The sequence below is a fragment of the Acinonyx jubatus genome, chromosome E4 (genome assembly GCF_027475565.1).
Source record: "Acinonyx jubatus isolate Ajub_Pintada_27869175 chromosome E4, VMU_Ajub_asm_v1.0, whole genome shotgun sequence".
In the NCBI taxonomy this organism is placed as follows: Eukaryota; Metazoa; Chordata; class Mammalia; order Carnivora; family Felidae; genus Acinonyx; species Acinonyx jubatus.
This window is the reverse complement of record NC_069395.1, coordinates 21,651,407-21,676,883: the sequence shown is the minus strand read 5'-3', so window position 1 is coordinate 21,676,883 and position 25,477 is coordinate 21,651,407. Positions and strand designations below refer to the sequence as shown.

Here is a 25,477-nt window from a genome sequence, read left to right as displayed (position 1 = left end):
CTAGGGTAAGCTTTACTCTCTAGCAAGTTGAGACATACTACTAAGGTGTGAGACCTTTATAGTTTATTTCTCAAATGTCTGTGATATTTAAAGAGATCTCTTGGCTCTGGTAGGAATGCAGATATATCCCAGGCATGTAGAAGTTATGGCTTCCTCACAACTGTTCATTGCTTGGCATTGTGGAACCTCCTCCTACACAAACACTTGCCAGGTCCACTTGGCTGACTTTTGGAGCACTCTATGTAAATCACAATACTCTAAACTCTGCCCCACAAATTCCACCTGCTATGACCTCCCAAAGTTACTGTCTCTATGTCCTCAATTCAGCAGGAATGCCAGAGTCTGTTTGGCTACACCTCCCCACACTGCAGTCCAGACATTTCCATTGCTCAGAAAGCCATGCTGAGTAGAGATCACCATGTTTGTTTCCCTTCTCTTCTGGATCAAAATCATGTACTGGCTTTCTATATATCAAACAGATGCTTCCTGTATTTTGTTCACTTTTCTAAATGTTTAGTAGCACAAAGGCCAGTCCACAACAAATCCCCCAGCAGCTTCTCCCTCAGCATTGGAGGGCTTTGTTTTTGTTCTTTTTATGAGGTATAGTTTTCCCCTTAAGTCTCTTCCTCAATCATTAATCTATATTTTCCATATAGAATCTGTTTTTCCTAATTCCAGCCTTTGGGCATCTACCCCTCTTCCAAATACAAAATACAATTTCCAACTTTTCAGCCTTAACATAAGTATTTTTTCTCTTGCTGTATGTTTAAGCTCACAAATTATGGCTTACATTAAATATCCAAGCATTCTTTCAAGTAGAAATAAGTCTTCCATCTAAAACTAATAATTTGCTCCAGCTCTATGAATAATCCACATTCTATGCTCCACCAATAATTCCTTTATTTTCTTAAACCAAAATGAAGGAATACAAATTTAATTTAATGCTCTGTTCAGTTTAGACACACCCTATTGAATTCCACATTTAATTTTCACAAAAGTAGTGCTAAAGCTTATGCTTTCATTAATTTACCAAACACCTTCTCACAATCCATGACATGGTACTGTCTATACATTATGAAGGGAACAGTAGAGTGCCTGATTTCATCCACAGTGAGCAAAAAGAATGAGGCATACATTAAAAAAAAAAAAAACTAACTAATGGGACACCTGGGTGTCTCAGTCAGGTAAGCATCCAACTTCGGCTCAGGCCGTGATCTCGCAGTTCAGGTGTTCAAGCCCTGTCTTGAGCTCTGTGTTGACAGCTTGGAGCCTGGAGCCTGCTTCAGATTCTGTGTCTTCCTCTCTCGCTGTGCGTCTCCCTCACTCATGCTCGCTTGTGTGCTCTCTCTCTCTCTCTCTCAAATAAACATTAAAAAAAAATTAAAAACTAAGAAAAATATACCTCATTTGACTAAAAATATGTAACCTTACTCAGCCCATGGAAATACTCACCAGAAACTTGAATCCTGCTTAGGAGAATGAGAGTGAGTCTCTATACCATATTACCTCACAAAAAGTATGTTTAAATGGAAATACTTTGTCGGACTCCATCATTATTGAAAGTCACTAGAGATTATCCTGTTGAAAATGATGAGATTATTTTTCATAGCTATGTCTCTCTTGTTCCAAAATCTAAGTTTAAAACCTCTCCATTTGATCCAGGGTAGTGACAAAGGACTATCACCAGTGTCAGCTGACAAATTTAATATTTTTTCCCCACACATCTAATGACTCCCTTGAGAAAAAGAAGTCATCTGTGCTTCTAGTTTAACCTTATAAGCATGTCTTTCTTGCAAGCAACTATATTTTTAAAGAATATAAATGTAGCCGAGATTTTTAAAATAATTCTATGTGACTATCAATTCAACTTAGTTCCTAAAAGACAATTGTTGCCCAAATAAAAATAACAAAAACAATATATCCAATACTTCTTTGCATTGAACAATTTCATTGAGGATAAAAGGACATTCGCCCTTTTGCGTTGTCACTTGGTAAATCTCTACCTAATGATTTGGGGCTACTGCACACAGCAGCTCCAGGCTTGTCTCTCAACCTCTTCTTAAGTCCTACCAGTTCCTAGTTCTTCTCTAGTTGAGTTTAATCTGCTTTGCTACACAGGGGAACCAAGTGATGTTCCCTTCTCTCCAATGCCTATCTATGTAAGGTGCTATACTGAAATTCAGAAGATCATGTAAGTGAACTTTAACACAGATGAGGAAATTTTAAAACTGGATCCCAAATATTACTGTCTCCAGAGTCTCTTCACAGACAAACGGCCCTAGGCTGACTATATAACATCCAACATGATGCTATGATTATTCCCCTGCAAGGTAAAGTTTCTTTCTATCATGTCCCTATTTCTCCCGACACCTGGGTGGCTCAGTTGGTTAAGCATGCCCCTATTTCTCCCTTACAGACTCATAGTTGTTCATCTCCTCAGCTGCCTACCGGATTCATGGATGCAGACTCTCTACCAAATATACTGTAGGTTGAGATATGAAATCAAATTGGCACTTGACTAAGTAATTTTTAGAATATTAGTGACTCGTAGAACAAGAAACGAATACCCTCTGACCAGTACACTCTCAACCTTAGTGCACGTCTCAGAAACCAATATACAAACTGAAGATTACCTGATATCCACAAATCAGAAGAAGGTAAGTGAGACATAAAAATCAAATGTTTAAATGGCATCAGGCAACATAAAGCATCCCTCTACACCCAAATAATATATGCAATGCCTATAAATCAGAGCATTCTCCCCAAAAGTTTTGGTATGTTGTGTCCCCATCTTCATTTATCTCATGGTATTTTTTAAATTTCTCTTTTGATTTCTTCTTTGGCCCATTGGTTACTCTGGAGAATGCCATTTTATCTCCACATATTTGTGAATTTTCCAGTTTTATTCTAATTATAAATCTCTACTTTTAGACAAATGTGGTCAGAAGGATGCTTGGAGTGATATCAATCTTCCTAAATTTATTAAGACTTGTTTTGTGGCAGAACATATGATCTATCCTGGAGAACATTCCGTGTGTAAAATGTGTACCCTGCTGCTGTTACATGGAATGTTTTGTATAGGTCTGTTAGGTCTCTCGGCTTGAATGTGTAGTTTAAATCCAATGTTTCCTTATTGATTTTCTGTCTCAATGATCTATCTATTGTTGAAAGTGGAGTATTGAAATCTCTCGCTATTATTGTATTGCTGTCTATTTCTTCCTTCAGATTTGTTAATATTTACTTTATATATTTAGGTGCTCATATATGTTGGGTGCATATTTACAAATGTTATATCTTCCTGATGAACTAACCCCTTTATCATTACATAATGACCTTCTTGGTCCCTTGTTATAGTCTTTGGCTTAAAGTCTATTTTGTCTGATAAAAGTGTAAAGAAAATTACGGGATGCAGGAAAGCAGTTCTAAGAGGGAAGTTTATAGCAACAAACACCTACATTAAAAAATAAGACAGATGTCATACGAAAAAACCTAACTTTACACATCAAAGAATTAGGGAAAAAAAAGAGCAAACTAAGACCAAAATTAGCTGAAGGAAATAAATGAAATAGAGATCAGAAAAACAATAGAGATCAATGAAACTAACAGCTGGTTTTTTGAAAAGATAATTAAAACTGGGAAACGTTTACCTAAACTAAGAAAAAAAAAAAGAGGGGACATAATACTTGATAATGCAGAATACAAAAATCATGAGACTATGATGAGTAATTATGTTACAACATATTGGACAACCTAGAAGAGATGGATAAGTTCCTAGAAACCTAACAACCTACCAAGCTGAATCCGGAGAAGCAGAAAATCTAGAGGCCAATAATGAGCAAGGAGATTGAATCACTAATCAAAAACCTATCAACAGAAAGAGTCCAGGACCAGACAGCTTCACTGGTTAATTCCTTCTCAAATGGTTCCAAAACAACAGAAGAGGAGGAAACACTTCCAAACTCATTTTATGAGGCCAGCATTACCCTAAAACCAAAGCCAGACAAGGACACTACAAGAAATTAGAGGCGAATATCCCTGATGAACACAGAGGCAAAAATCATGAACCAAATATTAGCAAACCATACTCAACAATACATTAGAACAACACATTCAACAATGCAATACATACAACATGATAAAGTGGGATTTATTCCAGGAACAAAAGAGTGGTTCAACATCTCCAAGTGAATTGACATGATACATCACATATTAACAAAGTGAAAAATAAAAATCATATGATCATCTCAAAAGATGGAGAAAAAGTACTTAAGAAAATCCAACATCCTTTTATAACAAAAATAATAACAAACTAGGTATGAAAGGAATGTACTTCAACATAATAAAGGACACCTATGACAAGCCCACAGCTAACCTCACACTCAGTGGTGAAATGCTGAAAGTTTTCCTCTAAAACAAGGAACAATACAAGGACACCCACTGTCACTACTTTTATTCAACACACTATTGAAAATCTTAGTGCAATCAGACAGGAAATAAAAACCATCCACATTTGGAAGATGTAAAACTGTCTATACACAGATTTTATGATATTATATATAGAAAATCCTAAAGATTTCCAAAAAAGAACAGAACTGGTAAATGAATTCAGTAAAGCTGTAGGATACAAAATCAACATACAAAACTCAGTTGCATCTCCATACACCAACAACAAAATATGAGAAAGAGAAATTAAGAAAAATAACCCCATTTAAAAGAGCATCAAAAGAAAGAATACTGAGGAATAAGTTTAACCACAGAGGTAAAAGTTCCATACGCTAGAAATTGTAAAACATTAATGAAAATGAAACTGAATAAGATACAAATAAATAGAAAGATATTCCTTATTTATGGACTGGAAGATTTAATATTGTTTAAAGTCCTTAATACCGAGACTCAATGCAATCCACATCACAATTCCCAGGGTATTTTTTCACGGAAAAAGAACAATCCTAAAATGTGTATGAAACAACAAAAGACCCTGAATAACCAAAGAAACTTGGGGGGAAAAAAAGGACAAAGATGGAAGCATCACATTTCCTGATTTCAAACTATATTAAAAAGCTACTGTAATCAAAACAATATGGCATGAGCATAAAACAGATGCACATCAACCAAGGTGAATAAAAGGCCTAGAAATAAACTCACACATATATAATCAATTAATTTATAACAAAGGAGCCAAGAGTAGGGAAGGGATAGTCTCTTCAATAAATGATGCTGGGAAAAATGGATAGCCACATGCACAAAAGTAAAACTGGACCACTATCTTATATCATACACAAAAATCAACTCAAAATAGATTAAAGACATGAACACAAGACCTGAAATCCTATAACTCCTAGAAGAAAATATTAGGGATAAACTCCTTGACTAAATAATACTTTGACACCAAAAGCAAAGGCAATAAATAAATAAAGCAAGCAAGCAAAACTAAACAATTGGGATTGTAGCAAATTGAAAAGCTTCTGCACAGCAAAGGAAACCATCAACAAAATGAAAGGTCAACCTATGAAATAGAAAATACTTACAAAAATATGTCCAATAAGGAGTTAATACCCGAAGTATATAAGAACTCATGTAACTTAGTAGCAAAACACATATATACACACAGAGATGCTTAAAAAAGAACAACTAATTTTAAGATGAGCAAAGTATCTAAAACATTTTTCTAAAGATAACATCTAAATGGTCAATAGGTACACGAAAAGGTATTCAACATCACTTATCAGGAAATGCAAAACAAAACCACAATGAAATATCACCTCATATCTGTGAGAATATTTATTATCAAAAAGACAAGAGACACCAAATGCTGGACAGGATATGTAGAAAAGGGGACCTCATGTACCATGTGTAGGAAAGTAAACTATTACAGCCACTGTGGAAGAGAGTTAAGGAGGTTCCTCCAGAAATTAAAAATATAACTACCATATGATACAGCAATCTCACTTCTAGGTATGCACCCAAAGGAAATGAAATCATCATCTCAAAAAGGTATATGTAGTCTCATGTTCATAGAAGCCTAATACACAATAGCTGAGGTATAAAAACAATGTAAATGCCCATTAAAGGACTAATGGATAAAGAAAATGTGGAATATATATGTAATAAAACATTATTCAGTCTTAAAAAAGGAAGTAAGTCCTGTTATTTGCATCAACAGAGATAAACCTCAAAGGCATTATGCTAAGCGAAATAAGTCGGAGAGAGACAAGTACCATACAGTATCACATAACACATGGTATCACTTACATGGGGAATAAAAAAAAAAGTAAAACAAAACAAAAAACTAACTCCTAGACAGAGTAAAAAAGTGACTGCCAGAAGCTTTTGGGGGTTGGGAAAGAGAGGTTAATATAAGAGAACACAAACTTTCTTATAATATGAATAGGGTCTGAGGATTTAATGTATAATATGGAAACTACAGTTTATTACATATTATATAATTGAAACTTGCTGAGAGTTTAACTTACATGTTCTAATCAAAAAAAAAAAAAAAGAAAGAAAGAAAGAAAGAAAAATGGAAAGGAAAAAAAAAAGAACATTCTCTTCTCTCAGCACCACTGAGTCTTCTTTGCATGTGTCTGAGTCACCAATTGTCTTTGGGCATCCTTCCACTACTGACCAGCCCCTCTCCTGAATGACAAATTCATCCTTTAAACAGATCACTGCCTTCAAATTATTTTAGTCTCAAAAGTAATTTTGGCTGTGAAAGCCATTGTGTTCCCTAACCTAATGTTGAGTATCTCTATTTTGATACATGATGTACTGACTGTATAACTTAGCTTACAGAAAGCAACCATAGTCCCACGTTCTTTTTTTATGTTTATTTATTTCTTTATTTAGAGAGACAGCAAGCGTGAACAGGGATGGGGCAGAGAAAGAGGGAGAGAGAATCCTGGTGCAGAGCCAGGTAAGGGGCTCAATCCAACAAACCATGGGATCATAAACTGAGCCGAAATCGAGAGTCTGGCACTAAACTGTGACACCCAGGTGCCCCTAATTGCACATTCTTGACAGGGATCTCTTTTTCAGTAAATCTAACAGTTGATATATAGTCAAAAGATAGAAAGAAGCTGTTCACAATTTCTCATGTTCCTATAACTACCACAGATACTTGATTTCTTCGGAGTAACCCTGCTAAAATATAGAGAAGAGTCTAATTCTTTGGGATTATGTATGTATCCCTTGCTTAATTTGGGCACTGGACAATTAGGCATGATATCAATGTACAGTCCTATAAAGTCTTTAAACATTGTTTAGAATCAATCCTGGAAGGAACAAAGAATTAGATTTAACAATTAGCAATACGCTTACTCCCTGGACATTTCTGAGAGGTTTCCTTTAGAGATTTAAAACAAAAACAAAAACAAAAAAAAACCAACCTCTTTTAGCCTACCAAAGTTGAGTCATTTATTTTTTTTAAAGCGCCATTTGTGGTGTTTGAAACAACACTTTTACTGTAGTGGAAGGAACTGAGAACCTGCACAATAAGTTCAAAGATCTGGATCAAGATTCTACCTTACCATTCACTGTGTGCCTTGAACACTTGAACAGTATCTCCCTAGTGGCTGAAATGTTTTCTTAATATGTAAAATGTGAAACTTTTAGCAGATGGCATCTAAATTTATTCTAGTTATTGACGCTGTGTGAAATGTGCCTTAGAATAAAACCTGTTGAAAGCCTTAAAAAAAGGTAGGAACAAGCAGCAGTAATCTATAAGGAGAGAGAATTTGCCACTCCACTTCCCACATTTATTCACCTTTCATTACTTAATTGAAATATGTATTTATTAAGAATCTATCAATTCTAGGCAAATCTTTGTTATGGAGTATCCTTCCACCAGCCAGTCTTCAATGCATTCACGTTGTTTCACATCTTCATTCCTTATTGAGGATGCCCCACCACGAAGTTTTAGTCTTTACAATGCCTCCTTTCCAGTTCCCATTCCCTTAGCTAGTTGGAACCTCAGTGCCTCCAAGTTATCATTAAGTGTTAAGAGGTAATCAGGATAAAAGTAAAATAAAAACAGTATTAAAGGTATTCACTTTTTTCAGGGGTGCCTGGGTGCCTCAGTTGGTTAGCATCTGACTCTTGATTTTGGCTCAGGTCATGTTCTAGATTAATATGCCTCGCATAGAGCCCAATTAATATTATCTCTCTCTCCTCTCTCTCTCTCCCCACTTCCCCCATTCACATGCATGCTCACTTGCTCTCTCCCCACCCCCCAAAAATACTTTTTTTAAAGATTCCTATTCTAATGAAGATTGCACAAATAGATCCATACATATATATTCAATTACAACCAAGTGGACAAAGTTATTCAGTGCAGAAAGAGCTTTCAAATAGTGCTTTAATAGCCATATGGAACAAATAACTATGTGGAGCCATAAGCATAACCATATGGAAAAAATAAATGCATCTTGACCTTTACCACACGTAATATACAAAAAGTATCTTAAAATGGATCAAAATCCTAAATGTAAATGTTAAAACTATTAAGAAAATTACATAAAAGAAAAATTTTTCAACCTTGAGCATAACCAAAGATATTTTAGATGTGACACAAAAAGCATAGGCCAGTAAAGAAAAATGTTAATAAACCAGACTTTATCAAAATTTAAAACTTCAGTTCTTCTTTATATACTAATAAAAGATAAGCCGCTGAGAGGGAAAAAAATATTCTATAGACATCAAAAAATTTGCACCATAAAATATCAACAAACTCTCACAAATCATTAATACAAACACCAAGCAAAAAAAGAACAAAATATTTCATTGGATAGTTTGCAAAATAAGATTAAGTGACCAAAATAAAAAAAGTGTTCTAAACTATCAACCAGAGAATTTCAAATTAAACCATGAGACATGGTTATGTGCTAGAAAGGATAAACATAAAATATCAAATGGAAGGACATAAAGCAACCAAAGCATTCATACATTGCTGATAGCAATGTAAAACAGTAAAACTACTTTGAAAAACAACTTGGTAATGTCTTATAAAGTTAAATATGCACTTACCCTTTGACCCATCCATTCTTATTCCTAGATATTTACCTTAAAAATAAAAATTAAAACCTATATCCATTCAGACTTGTACACAAATGTTCACAAAAGCTTTATTGACGGTCAAAAACTGGAGACAACTCAAAAACCCATCAGCAGGTAAATGGACAAACAACCTGTGGTATATCCATACAACAGATACACTTAGTAATAAAAAGAAACAAACTACTGAAACATAAAACAACATGAAAGAATCCTTAATATATTATGCTAAGTGGAAGAATTCAGACAGAATGTAAAGACCATATGATTCCATTTAAATGAAACTAAGAAAGGCAATATAATCAGTCAACTGCAATAGAGTATAGAACAGTGGTTGCTTAAGGCTAAGGATTGGGGATGAGTACTAACTAGGGAGTTATACAAGTAGAACTTTTAAGGTGATTAAAATGTTCTAGATTTTGACTGAAATAATTATTGCATGGTGTATACCCTCGTCAAAACTCATCAAAATCTATACTAAAAATGAATGCAGTTTATCTTGTATACATTATATATGAAACACTTGGCATTTTAAAAACTAATTTATCTTCACAAAAAAAAAATAACCTAATTTAAAAACAAATTATTATTTGAAAAGTATATGTTAGAGAGAAGGGTAGCTTTCTTTTTCAGAACTTTCTGGTCTTTTCCCTGGAACTAAAAATATTCTTTGATTATTTACTCACCACAGATACTACACATCTTCAGAGAAATTCTACCTAGAAATCTATTTCAGACCTTGCTGTCTGGAATGACTGAAAAACCTCTGAAGACAAAAGCGATAAATGTATCCCAACTCATAAATATAAAATGTATTTCATAATCTTTAAGTAATTTTTAATCACATATAAAATGTATTACATAAATTATTAGATAAATTTTAACACATTTACATGTATTGGCACACAGCTCCAAGGGCTAGAATGAGAACAATAATTTGGAATGCTGAATCTTTGATAAAACAATTCTGAACACATTAATAAATCTTACTTTATGGACTGTCAAAGGGCTTGTTTTCAACATGTCATTAAACAATATTTTATAATGTAGTATATTTTATTATTTAAAAATAGTAATAATACATGAGCTATTTGCATATCATGAGAATTTATACCATAGATATAGTAAATTAGTAAATATACTAGACTATTACATCAGTTTTCTATTGCTCTATAACGAAAACCCCAAAATCTATAGGATAAAAACCACCACCATCTTACATGTTCACAGTTCTGTGGGTCAGCAATTTGGGTTATGGTCAACTGCACAAATACCCTGCTGGTTGCACCTGGGGTCATTCATATAGTCGTAATCACCTGATAGTGCAATTGCAACCAAATGGCCTAAAATGGCTTCAAACACTTGTCTGGCAGTTAGTGGTCAAGTTGGGCCTCTCTCCCATAGTCTTTGAAAACCTTCAAAGAAGCTAGCCTGTTGTCTACACGATGCTGACAAGATTCCTTAAGAGTAAGAGCAGAAGCCAACAGGTCTTTGAGATCTGAGCTTAGAACTCCATGAAGCTTCTGGGTGGCTCAGTCTCTTGAGCATCTGACTCTTGATATCAGCTCAGGTCGTGATCTCACAGTTGTGAGATCCAGTCCCACATGGAGCTCTGCAAAGACAGCAGGGAGCCTGCTTGGGATTCTCTCTCTGCCCCTTCCTTCCTCATGAGCTCTCGCACGCGCTCTCTCTCTCTCTCTCTCTCTCAAAATAAACATTAAAAAAACCAAAAAACTCCCATCACTTCTGCTCTCATCTACTGACCAAAACAAGTTACAAAATGAGCCAAGATTAATGGGAGTGGAGAAAGAGACTCCACCTCAAAGTACTAGGCCTAAGGGTGTGTACCTAGAGACATGGGAGGAATTAGTGGCAATTTTATACAATATGCAAAAATACTAGTAGTGTGAAAAATGAAAAATCTTCAGAGTAACTTTTAACCTAGTTATGAGTAATATTTCCTAACCCACACTATATTGGTCACATCTTTTACTAATAAGCGTTCCATTTTCTAGCTGTTTCTCTCCTAGAATTACTAAAAGGTCATTCAGATTTCTGACCTAACCATAATACCATCGTAATTCAAAAACTTTCTGTTTTCTGAAATTACATACAGTTACAAGGGAAATTTTCAGAGTTCCACAAACATCAACTTCGGGCAAACTTAAGCTTCAGACTTCAAAATCCAGGAAGGAGCAGCATAACGCATCTCAGATAAGACAGAATCCATGAGTAAAGAGGTTCTCAAAAGTGTTGAGCAGATCACAGATGGAAAATTTGAAAAAGTGACAACAAAAACATGTTTTTGAAAATGAGAGGTTTACCTTGGAGAATGGGAGCTGTGCTCTTTAATGTGCCTGGTTCACTCGAGAGAAGAGGTAGTGCATCACACACAAACACACACAGAGTAGGACCACGTGTGCAGGAATCAGTTTGTCTTCCATCTGGGTTGGGGCAGGAGGGAGGTTTGGCTTGTAAAGATTAGAAAACTATGCCTCCATCACCAAAGGAACTTCTTTCAAAGAGTTATGAAAGGGAAGTATAACATGGTATAGATTCAACACAAAGGTACTCTAAGAAAAATGTAGAAAATAAAATTATTACAGTGTAGAAACAGCGAAGAGAAAAAAATGTGCTACAGAGATGAAATGTATGAATATAAATTCTACTATTAAAAAATAAGCAATTGCTATCAACAGAGACTGCAAAACTCACATGCTAGAACTCAGTATAAAGACAATAAATAAAACAGGAGAAAAAATTGAACTGACATGAAAAGACTTGGAGAAAACAAATTCACAGAAATAAAATAGTAACTAGAGTTTACACAAATAATAAATACTTCAGGAAGCATAAGATGATCATAACTGAAAAAAATGAGGAAATAAAAATAATTGAAAGGAGGAGAAAATAAAGACAATATGTAAAAGATACATAAAGCAGATTCAACATATTCATGTTGGGAATTCTCAAAAAAACACGTAAGTATGGCACAGAAAAAATTATAATTTACTATTAAAAAATAGTCCAGTTAACTATAGTCAATAATACTGCACTGTATTTTTGGAAGTTAGAGTAGATGTTAAAAGTTTTCATCAAAAGAAAAAAATATGCTATGTGTGGTGACAGATGTTAACTAGACTTTTGAGGTGATCATTTCACAATATATACATACACCAAATGATTATGTTGTAACACCTGAAACTCATATGTGTCAATTATATCTCAAAAAGAAAAAAAATAGCCCCATGAAAGAAGGCTTGAATCCAGCACTATTAAAAAGAACACATGGCAGAGGAAATGGACCTAAAACTTTCTACCTGAAGACATGACCTGGTAAAGTTACTGGACATTGAAACAGGAATACAAAGATCCTTAACACTGTGAAACACTGATGTTCTGCCTAAAAGGTAGGTTTATGCTTAATGGGGAAAATCCAGAGGCATTTCCACAGAAGTCAAGAACAAGCCAATGCCTACTACCACCACTGTTATTTAACAGATTACTGAAGAAACTAGCCAGTTTAATTAGTTAAGAAAATAAAGGTATCTATGAAATGAAGATGTAAAACTAACACTATTTACTGATGATATAACCATATATGTTGAAAATAAAAAGAATAAGCTCAAAAATGATACAATGAAACAATTTAATAATAGGGCAAATAATTGACACACAAAATTTAATAGCTTTAATTAATGAAATCAACCATGAACTTGAATACACAGATGGAGCTAGAGAGAAAGCCCTCACTTATAACACCACGGTTAAAAGACAGTCCAGCTACAAATTTTAAAGAATCATGCAAGTACTGTACAAAGAAAATATCAAAACACTACTGATGGGTATGCATGGTCTTAGATGAAGAGAATCCAGTTTATGAAAAATTAGTCATTTTTTTCTAAATGAATTATTTTATTAGAAAATATTCTTCTAAAATTTCTCAGAAAATTTTAGAAAAAGAGCTTAGAAGAAAGAGTTGATTCCACATTTCCTGTGGAAAAATAAATACGAATGGCCAGGAAAAGGTCTGAAAAGGAAGTGCAATGAAGAACGACCACTACCAAATCTCAAAATGTACACAGTTTCCACAATTCATATCGTTTAACAGTGATACAAAGGCAAAAAGACCAATGAAACAGGAAACACAGTGCAGAATAGGAGGCAAATATGTGTGATTATTTGTATATAATAAAGATGGAATCTCAAATCATTGGAGCAACAGGAAATTATTCAGTAAATAGTACTAAGACAACCAAGTAGCCATTTTGTGAAAAGGCAGCCAGCTAGGTCTGAATTTACACAGTCCATACCAAAATAAATTACATCAACAAAGGCTTAAGGGCAAAAAACAAACTATAAAATGAAAGCTAAAAATGAGTGAATTTCCTTATAAGTGAGAAACGAATCTAACATAATTCCATTTCTTCGTCTTGAATACGGAATGGATATAATTTACGGTTTCTGCACTAAATATTAGGACCACACAAAAATATCTTGGCTGCTTTCTCCAGGAAATAGCTGCTAAAAGTTAAGATTATAAACTTACTTATCAAGATTAACAGATGTTTACCACAGCTCATGTCAACATTCTCATTTCAGTAGTCCCAATTCAAACCAATTTTATCATATATTTTGCCCAATCTCAGATAACTCCTCTCCTGTTAAGACCTGCCTTAAATTCACTCACCCAGACCCTAAAACCCTATAAATACTCTTCCTTAATTTCCTCATTTTGAGAACTTACTTGAAGAACTCTTGGTGTTCTCCCCCTTATTGCAGTAATTAATTAGTTTAACTATACTTGATTAACAGATTTTTTCCTACTCTTTTGAGAAGTCAACATTCAACATAATCATGCCTCAAAATCTAAAAAGCCACAAAAAAGAGATTGATACATTGCGGAAGAGTGAATGAAAGCTTCCATACAGCAAAACACCAAGAGAAAAATCAAAACACTAACCACAAACTGGGAAAATATTTATGGCCAAGGGCTAAGTTCCCTAACATATAAAGTGAGCCCTAAAATGAGAAAAACTAAAAAAAAAATCCAAGAAGAAGAAGAATGCATAAAGGACATAAATAGTTTACAGAGAAGATAATACACATGCTTTTTAAGCATGTAAGAATACCTAGCTTCACTCCTATTAAAAGATAAATATGCAGAAAATTTCACAAGAAATAATTGTTAGGTAAAAGGAAAGAGGAACAGAGTGCGAATAAAAGCGAGCTGGGAATGGGAAAACCTAGATTCTAGTCTATAATATTCCAGGGCCTGGAAAATATTAGACACTATTCTTTCATGTGTTCATCCATGTAATTGTTAATATAACAAGAATCTTTGTAGCATTCTTGAAATTTTATTATGTATCAAGGACAAGATCTTGATCTTGACCAAGCTCACAAACACTCAAAGAAGAAGAGATTGACATCCAGGGGATCTTGATGGTGGGAAGGCTCTAAAGCTAACGTAAGGGAAACAAAATTAACCTGAGAAACAGCCCCTCTCCCAACACATCCACACACCCACCCCTGGCTTCTCACACTCCTGTCAACTTAGATGCATACCAGAATTTGGATTCATCCAAAGACTGAAAACAACATCAAACTACATGGGAAAGAGGAAGTGGCTAGTGAGGGCACTCTTTGGAATGTATTTATATCAAAAGATTAAATTTCCATTGAAGTTTGTAACCAGTTAGCAGAAACGGAAAAATAATAAAACTTGAAGAAGAGAAGATATCCAGTGTCCTGCAGAATATTTACCATATTCTCCTAGGTTGTGCCTAAGGCAAAGTCTCCTCAACACTCTGGGTCATTTGTTACAGAAAGACACTAGTCTTTTAGTTCTCTTCTGGAATATTCTCTCATGAGTCTGGGTTTTTTCATTCTCCTCCAGTCTTTTAAGTCCATATCCCTTCCTTCAAACTTAAAGTTGATTCTTTATCATTCCCTTCACTCCCACTTTCCTACTAATCTTGGTGTTTACTCAATCCTCTGGACCTGGAATTTTTTCTTTGTCTTCCATTGTTCCCAGGGAATGACTACTCACCTTCTTTTGACTTCCTCTACCATAAAGTCACCCTTACTCTAGTACGCTAAAGTACACTGTGCCTATGTTTTACAGAGTATGTTACAGACTGTTTCATAATTAAATGAGAACATTTCTATTTCTCTCGCTCGGGAGTATGTCTTATTTATGTATCTTCCCCTCCTAGAAAAGGATCACACATAGAAAATACAGGCTTAGTGAATAAATAAAAGACAAACTAGAAAACTATACAGTAGTCTCACACCCTGTATTGTGGTATATAAACAGGAACATAACAGAGCAATGCTTTTTTTAATAAAAAACAAAACAAATGTATTTTTAAAATGCAGCAATCATCTAAAGGAAATGGCTATCTACACACGACTTGAAAATGGCAAGGAAGAAAAATGGCTTAAGTATTACTACAGAATAGGTTTATGTCATTTTATGCATTCATCCACTCATTCATTCAATAAATCTTTATGTGAACATGTATTATGAGACAAGCAGTTTGGTCTACTCAAAGGAATACCTTTATAATTTAGATAAAACTGGTTGCCATTTGATGATGTCCGATAATTTTTACCTGACAACATCAATCAACCAAAGAATACTTCATTAATGTTTATATTAAAGAATCACTCGGAAAGATTTAAAGCCACAGTTGGTATCAAGACCTAGTCAACCCACACAGGGCTATTCTAATATTCAAGCTCAAAACGTAGCAAATCAAAGTGGCATGTTTATGCTATCTTTGAGATTCAAATAAAATACCGATTTATGCTCAATATGCTCAATAATAAAAAAGAATTTTAAATGTTAGGGTGTATTAAAATAAAGTTAAATACATACAATAGTTTCAAATACCCTCACTTAAATCACCAAGCCTCGACTGCATGGAAAATAAAATTACTTCAAAATATTTCAATGTGTGAAGGTTCTGATGTCTCAGTGAGGAAACTAAGCACGAAATCTACATTTGACTCTTCATATTGGCATTTCATATAAAGAACACAAACAGTAAGCCTATACTATAAAAATACATTTATTTAAAAAAAATCTGTTTCCTAATTTCTAAATGTTCCAAGTATCTGTCCTGGGATTGTTAAAAACCAATTATGCAGTGAGGCTGAGAAGACGGTAGGCATAAATACACCTGTGGGAACCAGCACAGCACTCACTCCCTAACTTGCTTATACCAAGCTTCACACCGCACCCCCCACCCCCAGGCTTCAGTGGGTCTACCCTTTCCAGTCACTTTACCTTACTCCCAGTGCTGTGATTTATCTCCCCGCAGAACCTGTGCAAACCCTGCCGACTCTGCATCTCCCGACCCAAGCAATTTGTGAGGCCTTGGTCCTGGTGCATCAGCAAGCCCTATGAAAGCCCCAGGGGCACCCTGGGAAAACTGTGCTCCCCACCCACGTTGAACACTTTGCAGTTCCACACAGGCCTCCCCAGTCCCAGGGAGTTCGCAGTGGCAGGTCTCATTTCACAAGCAGACCCTTGTGGACCTTGTTACAATTACCTGCCAACCCTGGCCGAAGATCAAACATTGCCCACAACAGGCAAAGAGAGGCTCCACAGATGAGTAAACTGAAGGGAAAAGTAGCCAGGACACAACACAGAGGAGATACCCCTGGAGAACTGGGCTCTGTTCAACAGGGGGACGCTGCACTGCAGTGTGCATCAGGACTTCTTCTTCATAAGGCCATTGCTATCAAGGCCAGGAGACACAGCTGACTTTCCCCACATACAGAGACAGACACAGATTTAGACAAACTGGGGGAATAGGTCTCAAAACAGAGGAATAGGTCTCAAATGAAAGAAAACAAATTCCTCAAAGGAATGGGTCTCAAATGAAAGAAAAGGACAAAAGCACAGCAAGAGACATAAGCCAAACAGAAATAATTAATATGCCAGATGGAGAACTTAACGATAATACAGGTAATCACTGGATTTGAGAAAAGAGTAGAGGACATCAGAGAAAACCCTTAACACAGAGATGAAAAAGAGCCAATCAGAGATGAACACAATGAATAAAATTAAAAATACACTTCATGGAATAAAATAGCAGATAGAATAAGCAGAGGAATTAGCTAATGACCTGGAAAACAGTGATGGAAAGTAACCAAGCAGAGAAAAAGAGAGAAAAAAATAATGCAAAATGAGGAATAAACGTAGGCAACTCAGCAATTCCATCCGGCACAACAGTATTTGCATATAGGGATCTCGGAAGAAGGAGAGAGAAAAAAGGGGGCAGAATATTTGAAGAAATAACAGCTGAAACTTCTTCTCATCTGGAGAAGGAAACAGATATCCAGACCAGGAGGCACACAGAGCTCCCAAAAAAATCAACCAAAAGAGATCAACACCAAGATACATAATGATTAAAATGGCAAGAAGTGGTAATAAAGAGACAATTTTAAAAACACCAAAGAAAACAGTTATATATGAGGGAAACCTCATAAGGCTATCAGGTTTTTCAGCAGAAACTGCACATGCCAGACGGAAGTAGCATGATATATCCAAAGTGCAGAGGGAAAAAGCTGCACCCAAAAATACTCTATCCAGCAAGGCTATCATTCACAATAGAAAGAGAGAGAAAGAGTTTCTCAAATAAAAGCTAAAGGAATTCATGATCACTAAACAAGCCCTACAATAAATATTAAAGGGGACTCTGAGTGCAAAGGAAGATCTTCATCAAGAGTAAGAAAAAGAGGAAACACAAAAGCAGTGTGTGTGTGTGTGTGTGTGTGTGTGTACACACACATATTTATTAGAGATATAATATCTATATCTATATCTATATCTATCTATATATAGATATAGATATAGATATAGATATAGATATAGATATTTTAGAGATACTTGTCCGGGGTGCCTGGGTGGCTCAGTCCAGTAAGCGTCCAACTCTTGGTTTCTCACTGTTCCTGAAATCAAACCCCGCACTGGGCTCTGCGCTAACAGCACAGAGCCTACTTTGGATTCTCTTTCCTTGTCTCTCTTCCCCTACCTGACTTGTGCTCACTGTCTTGCTCTCGTTCTCTGAAAATAAACTTCGAGAAAAATGTATGTATCTGTAAAAGTCAGTGAAGGGATTCACAAAATAAAACGATGTAAAATATGACACCATATACCTAAAATATCAGGGTGGCAGAAAGCAGAGAGTAAAAAAAATGGGTTTAAAGTCAAGTGACCATCAACTTCATATAGATTGGTATATGCAGAAGATAGTATATACAAACCTAATGATAATCACAACAAAAACCCACCAATAAATATGTAAAGAGAAATAAATTGAATTATATCATGAAAGAAAACCAACAAACTATGAAAGAAACAAAGAATTGGAGAAAGTCTATAGAAACAACTAAAAAACATACAACAAAAGGGCAATAAATATGTATCTATCACTACCTTTAATATAAATGGACTAAATGCTCAACTGACATAGGGTGACCAAATGGATAAAAAAAAAAAAAATAAGATCCATCTATATTCTGCCACAAGAGATTCATTTGAGACCTAAAGAAAGACACATACAGATTGAAAGGGAGGATATGGAGAAACATTTATCATGAAAATGGTTATGTAAAGAAAGGATACCAACAATAATATCAAAAAATAGGCTTTAAAACAAGAACTGTTAACAAGACACAAAGGACACTCTACAATAACTAAGAAGAAATCCAACAAATATAATAATTGTAAACATATATACATGCATCATGGAAGCACCCAAATACATACAAAAGTTAACAACAAACATAAAAGATCTAACTGATAGAAATACAGTAATAGTAGGGGACCTTAACACTCACTTAAACCCACAGATCATCAAAAGAGAAAATCAGGGCACCTGGGTGGCTCAGTTGCTTAAGCATACAAGTTCAGCTCAGGTCATGATCTCATGCCCTGTCTGTAAGTTTGAGCCCTGCATCAGGTTCTGTCCTGACAGCTCAGAGCCTGGAGCCTGCTTCAGATTCTGTGTCTCCCTCTCTCTTTGCCCCTCCCCCACTCATACTCTGTCTCTCTCATTCTCTCAAAAATGAATAAATGTTAAAAATTAAAGTTAAAAAAACCCAGAAAATCATCAAGGAAACAGTGGCTTTGAATGACACACTGGGCTAGATTTAACAGACATATTCTAAGCATTCCACCCTAAAATAACATAATATACATTATTTTCAAGTGTACAGGGAACATTCTCTGGAACAGATCCATTTCAGGATCTCCACAAATTCAAAATGATCAAAGTCCTATTATACCATGCACCTTTTCTGACATCACTATGAGAGTAGACATTAACCACAAAAGATCTGGAAAGAGCAGAAATACATGGAGGTTAAATAACATGCTACTAAACAACGAATTGGTCAACCAAGAAATCTAAGAAGAAATCCAAAATAATAATAATAATAACGTGGAGACAAATGAAAATGAAAATAGTCTAAAATCTTTGGGATGGAGCAAAAGCCATTCCAAGAGGGAAGTTTACACAATATAGGCCCACCTAAAGAAAAAAAATTCAAAAAAAAAAACCGTGACCTTATGCCTAAAGGAGGTAGTAAAAGAAAAAAACACAAAACCAGCAAAAGGAAGGAAATAAGTAAGCTTAGAGCAAAATTAAATGACATAGGAGAAAATAAAAAAGAACATTCTTGAAACAGGAGCTGTTTTTTTTTTATTATAAGCCTCTAGTCAAAAAAAAAAAAGGACTAAAAATCACAAATTAGAGAAGGTAATAACAACCAACACCACAGAAACACAAATAATTTTAAGAAAATATTACGGAAAATTATCTGCTGACAAATTGGACAACTGGAACATGGATACACTTCTAGAAATATATAACCTACCAAAACTGAAGAAGAAAGAAAATCTGAACAGGCCAATTACCAGCAATGAAATTGAGGCAGTAATTTAGGAATTTCCTAGAAACCCAAGTCCAGGACCACACAGCTTCACAGGTCAATTCTACCAAATATTTAAAGAAAATTTAATACCTATTCTTCTCAAACATTTCGAAAAATACACAAAAAAAAACTTTCAAATGCATTCTCTGAGGCCAGCATTTACCCCAACACTAAAAACAAACAAAAAAACAAAACAAAAACAAAAACGAACAAAAAAAAAAAAAAAACCCACCATGAAAAAAAAGACAGCTGCAGGCCAATATCTCTGATGAACACAGAGGCCAAAATCCTTAACAAAATATTAGCAAACCAAATGCACTAATACATTAAAAAAATCATTCACCATGATCAAATTGGATTTATTGCTGGGATGCAAGGATGCCTGAATAATTCCAAGTCAATGTGATACATCTTATCAATAAGAGAAAGGGAAAAAAAATATGATATACAGTAAAACCCTGGGTTGCAAGTAACTTGTTCTGTGAGTATTCCAAGACGAGCAAACATTTCTAATAAATTTTAACTTGATAAACGAGTAATGTCTTGCAATACGAGTAGTACATGAGGCTGAATGTCACATGATCACAACTGAGCCAATGGTTTTCTCTCTCTCTCTCGCTCTCACTCTCGCTGTGGGATTGTGGGTGATTGTCTGTCATGCTCCAATGCTCAGTGTCAAACTGTGATGTTTGGCAGAAATCAGTGATTTTTCAGAACGTTGGAAGGTGCCCACAAGTGTCACTATGTATTCCGTCACTCCAAAGCACCTATGGACAGTTCTTTGTTTCTCCACACAAGAGGAAGCTTAGGAATGCTTTGCTTCATTCTAGGTCAGGCTGCCTGCAGATATAGACCCTTTCCTCTGCTGCCTTATTGCCAGTTACATTAAATACAGTATATGACAAGAGTTTATTAATACTGTACTGTAGTCAACTTCTGTGTGAGCATATACAATGGCTCCCAGGCAGAAAAAAGGTTGAAAAGAAAGGCAGTAAAAAAAAAAAAAAAAAAAAAAAAACGAGATGATTACAGTGGAAGTTAAGAAAGAAATCATAGAGAAGTATGAATGAGGTATGAGTGGCCAAAATTGCAAAATTTTATCAGAAGTCGACATTGACAACTTGCACAATAAAGAAAAAAAATAAGGGGGCTAAATGCAGCACAAGTAGTCACAAGAATATCAAAGCAACAGCCACGTATTCTGGATGATGTGGAAAAGCTGCCATGAAAGTTTTCAAAGGTAAGTGCAGGTTAATTTTTTTCTTTATATTTTGCATTTTCTTTATTATTTTGTACTATAGTATTGTAATCATTTTTGTGTGAATATTTTTGGGTTGTGGCACAAATCATCTGAGGTTCCATTATTTCTTATGGGGCAATTCACTTTGATACGCAAGTGCTTCGGATTACAAGCATGTTTCCGGAACGAATTATACTCACAAAGCAAGGTTTTACTGTATTTCAACAAATGCAGGAAAAGCGCTTGACAAAGTAGAACGATTCATGATAAAAACCCTCAACAAAGTAGGTGTAGAGGGAACATACTTCCAAGTAACAAAATCCTTTTATGAAAAACCCATAGCTAACATCATCCTCTATGGGAAAAACTGAGAGCTTTCCCCCTAAGACTAGGAATAAGACAAGGATGTCATTCATTCTCACCACTTTTATTCAACACAGTACTAGAAGTCATAGTCACAACAATCAGATGACAAAAATAAGTAAAAGGCATCCAAAATTGGCAAGGAAGAAGTAAAATTCTCACTATTTGCAGATGACATGATACTATATATAGAAAACCCAAAAGACTACCAAAAAACTACTAGATCTTGACAATAATGGAGCAGTACAAAGAGAAATTTTATAAAAACAGCAGCCCTGTTTACAATTGCACCAACAATAACACCTAGGAATAAACTTAACCAAAGAGGTGAATGACCTGTACTCTGAAAACTATAAACACTGATGAAAGAAACTCAAGAAGACACAAAGAAATGGAAAGACATTCCATGTACACAGGGTGGAAGGACAAACATCGTTAAAATGTCTACTCTCTCCAAATAATCTACAGGCTTAAGGTAATCCTAATCAAAATACCAGCAGCATTTTTCACAGAATTACAACAAACATCCTAAAACTTACATGGAACTACAGAAGACCTCAAGTAGCCAAAGTAGCCTTGAAAAAGAAGACCAAAGCTGGAGGCACCACAATTCTAGACTTCAAGTTATATTACAAAACTGTACTGATCAAAACATTATGGTGCTGGCACAAAAACAGACACATAGATCAACAGAGCAGAACAGAAAGCCCAGAAATGAACCCATAATTATATGGTCAATTAATCACCAAAAGAAACAAGAATATACAATGGGAAAACGACAGCCTCTTCAACAAATCATGTTGGGAAAACTGGACAGCAACATGCAAAAGAATGAAACTGGACCACTTTCTTATACCACACACAAAAATAAACTCAAAATAGATTAAAGACCCAAATGTGAGACAGGACCACCAGAATCCTAGAAGAGAGCACAAGTGGTTATTTCTCTGACATTGGCCATAGCAACATTTTTCTAGATATGTCTCCTGAAGCATCAGAAATAAAAGCTAAAGTAAACTATTGGGACTACATAAAAATAAAGATTCTGCACAGCAAAGGAATCAACCAATACTCAAAGACAACCCAGTGAATGAGAGAAGATATTTGCAAATGATATAGCCGATAAAGGGTTAGTATCAAAAACATACTTAAAAAAACGGATACAACATCAAAAAAAAAAAACCACAAAAAACACAAATCCTATTAAAAATGGCAACACATGAATAGATCCCTTCCCAAAGAAGACATACAGATGGCTGACAGACATATGAAAAGATGCTGAATCAGTCATCACCAGGGAAATGCAAACCAAAACTATGAGTTACTACCTGTCAGAATGGCTAAATTCCAAAACACAAGAGACAATAAGTGTTGGTAGGGTGTGGAGATAAAGGAACTCTTGCACTATTGGTGGGAATGTAAACTGGGGCAGTCACTGTGGCAAACAGTATGGAGGTGCCTCAAAAAGTTAAAACTAGAACTTCCCTACTACCATACAGGAGTCATACTATTTACCCAAAGAATAGAAAAACGTTAATACAAATGGATATATGCACCCCTATGTTGATAGCAGCATCATTTACAGTAGCCAAATTACAGTAGAAGCCCAAGCATCCATTCATATATAGGTAATAAAGTGGTAGTATATATATACAATGGAATATTACTCAGCCTAAAAAAGAATGAAATCTTGCCATTTGCAATGGCATGGATGTAGCTAGGGTATTATGCTAAGTGAAATAAGTCAGTCAGAGAAAGACAAATATCAGATGATTTCACTCATATGTGGAATTTAAGAAAAATATGAACAGAGGGGGCAAACCAAGAAACAGACTCTTAACTACAGAGAACACTAAATAATACACTTGCTGTGATGAGCACTGGCTGATGTACAGAAGTCCTGAATCACTATATTGTACAGCTCAAACTAATAGTACACTATCTGTTAACTAACTAGAATTTAAATAAAATTCCTACTTGCAGAGGCACATAGTTATCTGGATTCTCCCACACACATTTTTACAAGGATTTAAAATACCACCTCCAAAAGTGTTCAACTTTTTGGTAAGAAGCTCTAATGTAAAAAAAATATCTATTTTTCTTATATTTAGGTATTATATGACTCCATCTAGTATCCTTAAGTTTATTCTCCTTAGTTGCAGAGAAACAATTTACCTCATCTTTTAAAATATATACTAAGGAAGTTATTATGGTCCTCATTCTTCAAAATTCATAAACGAGATTGAGTTTTTCACAATTTTCATCAGTCTTTTGAAAGCATGAAAGCTTCACACAGAGCACCAGAAAAGTGTACAACAGATTGCACTTTATTCAACAATAGAAATATTTTGGACAAATCTATTTTCCACTCAGCTGAGGCTTAGTAATTTCAAATGAGAGTATCTAAAACTATTATATGTATTTAAATCTGTTTTCATCATAAAGTTCTAAATTTTTTTCATTTTAGAATAAGTACACTAAACACAAATTGATCCATTTTGAAGTGACTAAATTTTGATAGAAGACTCCTAAACTGCTACCACAGGGAAAGTTCAATAAAGATGTGCAGAAGGTCAAGTACTTCTCATATCTTGCCCAATGGATGTCCATTTCAGTTTTGAGCTCAAAGCCAATAGGATAGGTACTTACCCTATCAAAAGTGGTAGAAAACAGCCATCAATATGGCCAATAACCCAGATGCAGAACACAAAGTAAATAACCTCAGGGTCACACAAACTGAAAACACACTGCCAGAGAAAGAAAAATAGGGGCTGACCGTATAGTGTGGTCAAAGAGTTTAGGCTCTAGAGCACATGACCTGCTTTGGGTTAAGCATGGCTATCTTACCTTGGGTATGTCACTTAACCACCTCAAGCTGATTTCATCATCTGTAATTATTAAAAAAGTAATGACATCTACATAGCAGCGCTGTTGTATTAAATGAGAAAAACTGCATAAAGCACATTTCACAATTTTTGAAATGATATTCACCAGAATATCTTACACATACTCTGATTTTATGATCACAAAATGGAATGTAATTATTTCCCCAACTGTGAGCTTCGGAGGGGTAGGAACTCTACCATGCTCGTGAATGTTTAAGAGTGTGTATTAAGAAACTGATGAATAAAATAACTTGAAGCAGCTACAGATACAGCATACTAGAGTTTTCTATAATAAGAAAAAATGATTTTTAAAAATCCATTAAGGAATGGTTTGGCAGTAAAAGCACTGGATTCTCAGAATGAAATCATGAATTAATATTGAATTGAATCACATTTAACCATACCTGGTCTAATGATTTTTATCAGCTCCTTAATGAGGAGTAACTAGAAGTTTATGAGACTATATTAAAATACATTATTGTTGAATATTGTTAAATATTTGCTGCTCTCTTGTATGCTTACCCCACTGGGGATAAGATTATTCATTGCCATGCTGCTGAACTCAGACATCAGAGAGGAAATGGTTGCAGAAGAGAGGTGTGTTACTTCTGAACCAAACCATAAGCCTTAAGTCCATGGTTTACCGTTTTTTCCCCCTCTGCCTTCAGACCAGCATTTTCCCAGAGAGAACCATTCAGTCAGTCTGGTGCTGGAGTGGAGATAATAAGGTGCAGAGAAAAGGCCAACCTCTGTCAGACAGAAGGACAACTTTGGTATATCGAGCAATTGCAATTTGAGGGCTACCTATTTCCAAAACATATCTTAACCTGTAACAGAGAAAAACAAAACCTCACTGAATATGGTTTACATATACTTGTATATAATTATGTTTAATTTTATGAGAAAATGCCTACAGTTTTCATTCTATGTTGTAAATCCATGTACTTTATACTAATCCTTAAATTACTTTCCTGAAGCATTAAAAAAAAAA

At 35.1% G+C, this 25,477-nt stretch overlaps 1 long non-coding RNA gene across 2 annotated transcripts in view; it reads right to left on the bottom strand.

Moving 5' to 3' along the window:
- LOC128313079 (uncharacterized) overlaps positions 1-25,477 on the bottom strand; it is a 549,707-nt gene that overhangs the window by 287,046 nt on the left and 237,184 nt on the right. For both annotated transcript variants that reach the window (XR_008293246.1, XR_008293245.1), the window contains exon 7: positions 11,373-11,621. This is a non-coding gene — a long non-coding RNA (uncharacterized LOC128313079). The remainder of the gene's footprint in view (positions 1-11,372; positions 11,622-25,477) is intronic.